The sequence below is a fragment of the Babylonia areolata genome, chromosome 17, assembly GCF_041734735.1.
Source record: "Babylonia areolata isolate BAREFJ2019XMU chromosome 17, ASM4173473v1, whole genome shotgun sequence".
Taxonomy (NCBI): domain Eukaryota; kingdom Metazoa; phylum Mollusca; class Gastropoda; order Neogastropoda; family Buccinidae; genus Babylonia; species Babylonia areolata.
In genome coordinates, this window is record NC_134892.1 from 15541418 (window position 1) to 15548917 (window position 7500).

The following is a 7500-nucleotide window of genomic DNA, read 5'->3' on the forward strand; positions in this document are numbered from 1 at the left end:
TCCTCCATGAACGATTCCATGTCAGGGCCTGTCTGGTGATGCTTGACGCTAGTTTTTTCGTATCGTGTGCCAGATCCACCCGTGCCGTCTTCTTCCAATTTCGCTTTCAGATGACAGTTCTTGTGGCTTCTTCTACAAGTGGGTATTTGCTTTTGTATTGATCTTTTTATCACAACAGTTTTCTCTATGTGAAATTCGGGCTGCTCTCCCCAGGGAGAGCGCGTCGCTATACAACAGCGCCACCCATTTTTTGGCATTTTTTCCTGCGTGCAGTTTTATTTGTTATTATTCCTATCGAAGTGGATTTTTCTTCAGAATTTTGCCAGGAACAACCTTTTTGTTGCCGTGGGTTCTTTACATGCGTTAAGTGCATGCTGCACACGGGACCTCGGTTTATCGTCTCATCCGAATGACTAGCGCCCAGGCCACCACTCAAGGTCTAGTGAAGGGGGAGAAAATATCGGCGGCTGAGCCGTGATTCGAACCAGCGCGCTCAGATTCTCTCGCTTCCTTATGCGGACGCGTTACCTCTTGGCCATCACTCCACGTGTCTTTTCCCATTTCCTATTCATCCTATTCTGGAGAACGCTGTTTCATTTCGTTTTGTTGTCGTGGTACACGAAATCCAGTCCTGTCAGCAAATCTTAAGCAACAACAACAACAACAACAAAATCAGTAGAAGAGTATTGTCAATTCATTCATCAATTTGACAATCATGTAATATGTAATGATTGGCAAACCATATAGCAGCCCCTACTCGTACTGATTAGGACATCCCCAAGAACAGACCAGAAGGATGCAAACCTTTCCTGAAAACAACCTTCCTCAACAACCAATCACAATCTCCGTACCGTATATCACAACAGAAGAAGCAATGCCAGGTAGCAGAAAACGTGTTGGCTTTGACTGGAGTTTGTTTGTGGCTTTCATTAAGGATGTGCACATGTTTTAGGAGGCTGTACTCTACATTGATGGCTGGCTTCATCCATTTCTGTCCATTACTATGTACAGCAAAATGATGCTAATTAATGAGACCCTACCACGAGACGTTTCCCTAATGATCGCGTCCTAGACATGTTCCTAATAATGACTAGACTTACTTGTAAGGTACTGTGTTATTTCTGACTATTAGTGGACCTATTTGCTTCATCCACCGTCTGCCATCGCCAGTTACCAAAAACATGGAGCTTTGGATTGGATAAAAAGCGTGTCTGACACAGCCAATCAGAAACCGTGGCTGACTTCCCTGTAGTCCATCGACCGATGCGGAACAACTGCATTGCCTGCGAGGCGAGCTGATAGCAAGTCATCAACTTGTTCATCATTTCGTGCCGAACTTCGAGACAGATGGCGCGAAATTATGTCTGTGCTGTTTTCACGCCACGACTTGAAAGTCAAACAACTTTAGAACCCTGCTGTGTGAAAAAAACCTGTACTCCTTTTGAGTTTTTATTCATCGTTTCTTTCTTTCTTTCTTCCTTTCTTGCTTTCCTTTTCTTTAAATCTGTTTTCTTTCCAGCTTTCTAAATTCATCAGTTGCTTGATTGTAAAGCTTCGTCATTTTGTCATGAAGATCTAGTCATCAGTCCCATCCACATGTAATATGCGGCTTCTGTTCAAACGTGTGTGTGTGTGTGTGTGTGTGTGTGTGTGTGTGTGTGTGTGTGTGCGCGCGCGCGCATGTGTGTGTGCAGTGCGTGCATGTGTGAGTATGCACAAGTTTTTATATTGATATGCATTTGTATTATCCTAATTTCTACTGTATCTCTGTTTGTGTATGATTTTCGATTTATGTTCATACCTTGTTATGTACTATCCCCCCTCCCCCTCCCCCTTCCCAATATTCCTTGTGACCCCGGTACACTTGGTAATAAAAACATATTCTATTCTATTCTGTTCTATTCTATTTACATTTTGTTGTTGATATTAGAAACTCTTACAGGGGAACCAAAGTCAAAACACACGCATGCACACACACCACGCAGAGAGAGAGAGACAGACAGACAGACAGAAGACAGACAGACAGACAGGCAGACAGTTGCCTATAATCTTTCCTCGCTTCGAAACATGCAGGCGAATAGCTGATTTCCCACATGCAATTCATTTTACTGCAGAATAAAACAAACAGCGCACTTTCCAAGTGGATGGCAAAAGGCGGAAGAGTCACGAGAACAATAAAACGTTAACAACAAATGCTAAAAATGTAAACTCCAACATCATCGTCTGTATGGGGGGGAAAGAGAAGAGGTGGACGAGAAGAAGAAGAAGAAGAAGAAGGAGGAGGAGGAGGAGAGAGAAGACGACAACGACGATGACAACGAAGGAGAAGAATAAGAAGCACAAGGAGGAGGAGGAGGAAAAAGAAGGAGGAAGAAGAAGGGGAAGAAGGAGGAGGAGGAAGAAGAAGAAGAAGAAGGAGGAGGAGGAGGAAGAGAAAGAAGAAAAAGAAGAAGAAGGAGGAGGAGGAAGAAGAAGAAGAAGAAAAAACCGTAAGGAATTAGGACCACTTTCTTGGCAAAGAAATGGAATCTTTTCTTTGTGCTTTCTTCTTCATTTTTTTTTCTTTCCTTTTTCTCTTAGCCTTCGCCTCTCCAGAATGAACCAGTCTGCCCCTTCCCCACTACTGCATTTCGCACCTAGCAATCTAATTAAGCAATAGGCCAGTTGTTGACTTCCTAAACAACCCTTTTCAGAACTGTGGGCCAAGGCGAAATTGTACACACCAACCCACTCGCCAACCCTCCCTCCCGAAAATCCCTGCCCTCAACTAACAACAAAATAGCCTCCAGCCTCTACCCCACCCTACCCTACCCCACCCTACCCTCTCCTTTCCCACCCCACCTCACCAAACTTCTTCGTGCTCTTTTTTCTTTTTCGACCTCTTTTTTGTCCTCCTCCCATCCTGTTATCTTTCATTCCCCTCCTCCTTCCCCCCCCTTCCTTTCTCCCTTCCTTCCTTCCTTCCTTCCTTCTTCAAACCATCAAGGATGAACCTTGGGAACAAGAAAAGGGCGTGAATACAAGGGTGATAAATCCGCGCAAGATTGAATCAGAGTTGCGGACCCTGAAAGACACCGAGCCCAGAATTCGCAGCAAGCTGCTCCTTGCATTTCCGGCTCCGTTCTTGTTCGTTGAGTGTCTTCGTCTTCGCCTCCCTTCCCAACTTTCTTTCACTCCCATGGCTGTGTAGGGAAGAGGATGAAGAGGAGGAGAAGGAGGAGGAAGAAGAAGAGGAAGAAGAAGCAGAAGCAGAGGAGGAGGCCGAGGAGGGGAAGGATGGAGGAGCAGGAGGAGAAAAAAAAAGTAAGGCTGGCACAGAAGGCCCCGTGTGCTAGCAGGAGCCCTAATTCACTTTATAGGTAGAAACAGACTCCGCCAGCGGCGACTCACGACGAGAAGAAGAGGAGCTAATTTGGATCCCAATTTTCTACAGCAGGGCCGTGCTTGAAGAGTTTGAAAAGCTTGGGGGAGTGGTGGGGGGAGGGGTGCGGGGGAGCCAGCCTGGCTGGTACAGCGGGGGACTGAGTGTTTTTCCTTTATTGTGACTCTCTTCTAACCCCTTTAACCTGCCTTTCCACCCCCCCCCCCCACCCCCCACCCAATCTTTCTCTCTCATCTCCATCCTCCAACACACACACACCCACCTGCCGCACCACCACTCCTCTTCCTCTTCCTTTCCCACCCACCCGTTTGACCCCCCCTCACCACCACCTCCCCCCCTCTGTCTTGTCCATTCCCTCGGATTGCCCCTCATCACCCTCTTCATCCGTACACACTGCTCCTCCTACAGCCTCCTTTTCCTCAGATGACGATCGACTTATCATCTCCCTAGCTAATTATTTATCACAAGCGTATAATTTACGCCAGAAAACAATCATCTCATCAAACTAGATTCTATACCACCGATATCCATACTTGCTGTTCGTTGTGATCTTTGTCAATGTATTGGATGGTCGCGTAGTTACTCGTTTGTTTATTTGTTTATTTAATTTTTCTTCTTCTGTTGATGTTTTATCATAATTAATATGTGGATTCAGTTATGTCGCCTTTTGTGTACGATACTGATATGTACCCCCCTTGACAGAAGGGCTATTTGCTGTTGTCAATAAAAATGTGTCAGTGTCCTATAGTCTCCTTTCTGAAGTTAGAAAGATTTTTTTTTCTTAAGTTGACTCGTTTGAGACAGACAGGCAGACAGACGGAGACACAGGCAAACAAAGAGACATCGAGGAGGACATAGGGGTCTGTTTTCTGGAAACCGAGATCGTTGAGGAAATCACTCTGACGTCTGATTTACACACACACACACACACACACACACACACACACACACACACACACACACACACACACACACACACACACACACACACACACACACACACACACACACACACACACACATGTACGTACACTCTGCCTTCTTTCCGAGACATGATTTTGGAGCACTTAGTGCATGAAAAACAATGTTCTGGGAAACCATCATTGTCCAAGTTCCACAACGGATGAACCAAATGCTGGTTAAAGGACCAAGGTCATGAATACCTCACTTTATTGAGAAGTTTTGTTATCACATACAAAATCTAGTATCAGTCATGACAGAGCTATCACGGAATGCCTACTGCGAACACAGAGGTAGATATATATATATCCATGGTATCCAGGAAGCAACACAGGTAACAGACACATCCATGTTCAGAAATATTTGCATTTGTATCACAATAGATTTCTCTGTGTGAAATTCGGGCTGCTCTCCCCAGGGAGAGCGCGTCACTACACTACAGCGCCACCCATTTTTTTAGATTATTTTTTCCTGCGTGCAGTTTTATTTTGTTTTTCCTATCGAAGTGGATTTTTCTATAGAATTTTGCCAGGAACAACTCTTTCGTTGCCGTGGGTTCTTTCACGTGCGCTAAGTGCATGCTGCACACGGGACCTCGGTTTATCGTCTCATTTGAATGACTAGCGTCCAGACCACCACTCAAGGTCTAGTGGAGGGGGAGAAAATATCGGCGGCTGAGCTGTGAGTCGAACCAGCACGCTCAGATTCTCTCGATTCCTAGGCGGACGCGTTCCCTCTAGGCCATCACTCCACGTGGATAACCAATGAACCGCAAGAGACTTTATACTGTATCGTACATCAGGTATAATGAACTGCAATAGACTGTATACTGTATCATACACCAGATATCCCATTAAAAGGTTTCAAAATGAAATCAGTTACGCGAACGAACAAAAACTCGCATCAACCGAGTGACGCGAGCTGTGATATAAGCGACCGACGCCCTGACGAGCTAGACACGAACTGATGCCCAGATATCCAGCACGCACATTCAACCCATGATTCTGAGGCAGCGCCCTTTCATGGAGTAGAAGTTTTGTTATCCTATTATACAACAGAACAATCATGAAACCTCTCTTCGCCATAATTGTCAAAGTTCTGTTGTTGTTGGGTTTTTTTTTAATTTAAAAAAGAATTTTGAATTTTTTTAAGTATTATCCGTGCAATATGAGAAATTCCATGTTTCTGGTAGGGTTTCCTATTCCGGAACAATGTTTCTTGATAACGGCTGCGTGTTAGTAGAGAACAGATCTCTTTTTGTTGCATGCCAGAATGCCATGTGTTTGATACTTTAACCTGCCACTTAAGAATCTAAAGTGATTAATGCATTGTAGCGTTTCTATTCATTAAGGCTTGTTGTTGCTGCTGCTGCTGCTGCTGCTGTCGTTTTGTGTGTTGGACGCGACTGTGGTCTCAGAGATTGTGTCGTGCGAATCTGTGAATGCACACGTATTGTTCCAGTCGGAGGAATATAGATCTCTTGCAATGAATTGTATTGTATTGCATTGTATTGTATTGTATTGATTTGTATTGCATTGCATTGCATTTTTGACTCACTTGTGTAAACAAAGTGAGTCTATGTTTTAACCCGGTGTTCGGTTGTCTGTGTGTGTGTGTGTGTGTGTGTGTGTCTGTGTGTCTGTGTGTCCGTGGTAAACTTTAACATTGCCATTTTCTCTGCAAATACTTTGTCAGTTGACACCAAATTAGGCATAAAAATAGGAAAAATCCAGTTCTTTCCAGTCATCTTGTTTAAAACAATATTGCACCTCTGGGATGGGCACAAAAAAATAAAAAATGAAGCCTAATCATATGCAAACTGCATTTACTGTTATATTTATATTTTTTGTAATCTCTAAACTTGGCACTTTGATCTGATATTCTGACCCAACAACAAGAGCAGTCATTATTTTCATTTTTTGTTCGAACAGGAACTTCTTTTGCTAAGCATGGAAGTTTTATTTATTTTGCAAACGTATTGGTGAAGTTAGTAAAAAAGGGAAATTAATCTGTACTTATGCTGGGGGCTTAATTTGCTTTAAACTGATCTTTCTCATCTTAAACATTACATTTTGAAATTATACTCAGTACATAAAAAGCTTGTGTATTTTACTCTCAGTGTACAGGGCTTTCACTATGTTCATTCGCCCAAGTGGTCTTTTTCGGAAAATACTAAAATCAATACGACGAGTGGACTTTATAGATCTGTTGGCTAAGCCCTGAAGTTCATGTGCAAAAAACAATGATTGGGTACACATATTTATACACATTCAAAGCGCGTGCTCATAGGCCTATTCAGTCTTGCGAACGCGAACGACGCCATTTTGTTTCAAGTTGTTGACCTGCCCGTTCAATCCAAAATTCAATTGACATTACACGATAACATGTGATGGAAAGTTGGAGAAGGAGACCGTTAAATATTTATTCAGAGAAAGATTTGTGAACGCTTCATCACTTACTGGATTATGCCCGAAACTGCCATAAAATTATCCACAGAATCAGTCGGTATTCACAGTTAAAAATTGTAACCATGCGAGTTAATACCCTTGAATTGATGAAACAAAAAAAATTCCAGTCTTGACTTTTCTCAAAAAGAAGTCCTTTTCACTTCATACGACGTTTAGAAGTACTTGTACTTGGCTCCACATGTTCTTAGTTTAACAAAATACTCAATTTTCATATCAACTTTAAAACTATAAAACTGGAATGAACATAAAAGAGAAATTGAATCGACCGTGTCAACTGGTGTAACTAAACTTGTACATCTATCTAGATCCAGAGAAAACGGCTAAATGTTGCAGTGTGATTGCGGCGATAGCCACGTCTTCTTTACCAAGGACTTAATAATTTTTTTATTGTCGTTAAAGATTTTTTGAATGCCCAAGATACACCAGAATCATATGATTTGAACAGCGTTCTCACTGCGAATACTGCAATCGATTTATCGCCCTTTAAAAAAAGCATGTTTAAATTAAATACTATATTTTTGAGCGTCAGTACTGGTGGCACGATAGTGCAATGGGTAAGACAGATTCTTCTCATTCGAAAACCTGGGGTTCGCTTCTGCTGTTGGAATTTCTTTTTTTTTCTTGTTCTTTTAACCCGAAGTTTTATAATAACATATACAGAACCCTTTTTAACGAATAGATTTTTGGCTC

At 42.7% G+C, this 7500-nt stretch overlaps 1 long non-coding RNA gene across 1 annotated transcript in view; it reads left to right on the forward strand.

The window, feature by feature from the left end:
- Window positions 1-7071: 7071 nt before the first annotated feature.
- LOC143291492 (uncharacterized) overlaps window positions 7072-7500 on the forward strand; it is a 6208-nt gene continuing 5779 nt past the window's right edge. Inside the window, exon 1 of the long non-coding RNA XR_013056530.1 lies at window positions 7072-7500. This exon is cut by the window's right edge and continues 102 nt beyond it. This is a non-coding gene — a long non-coding RNA (uncharacterized LOC143291492).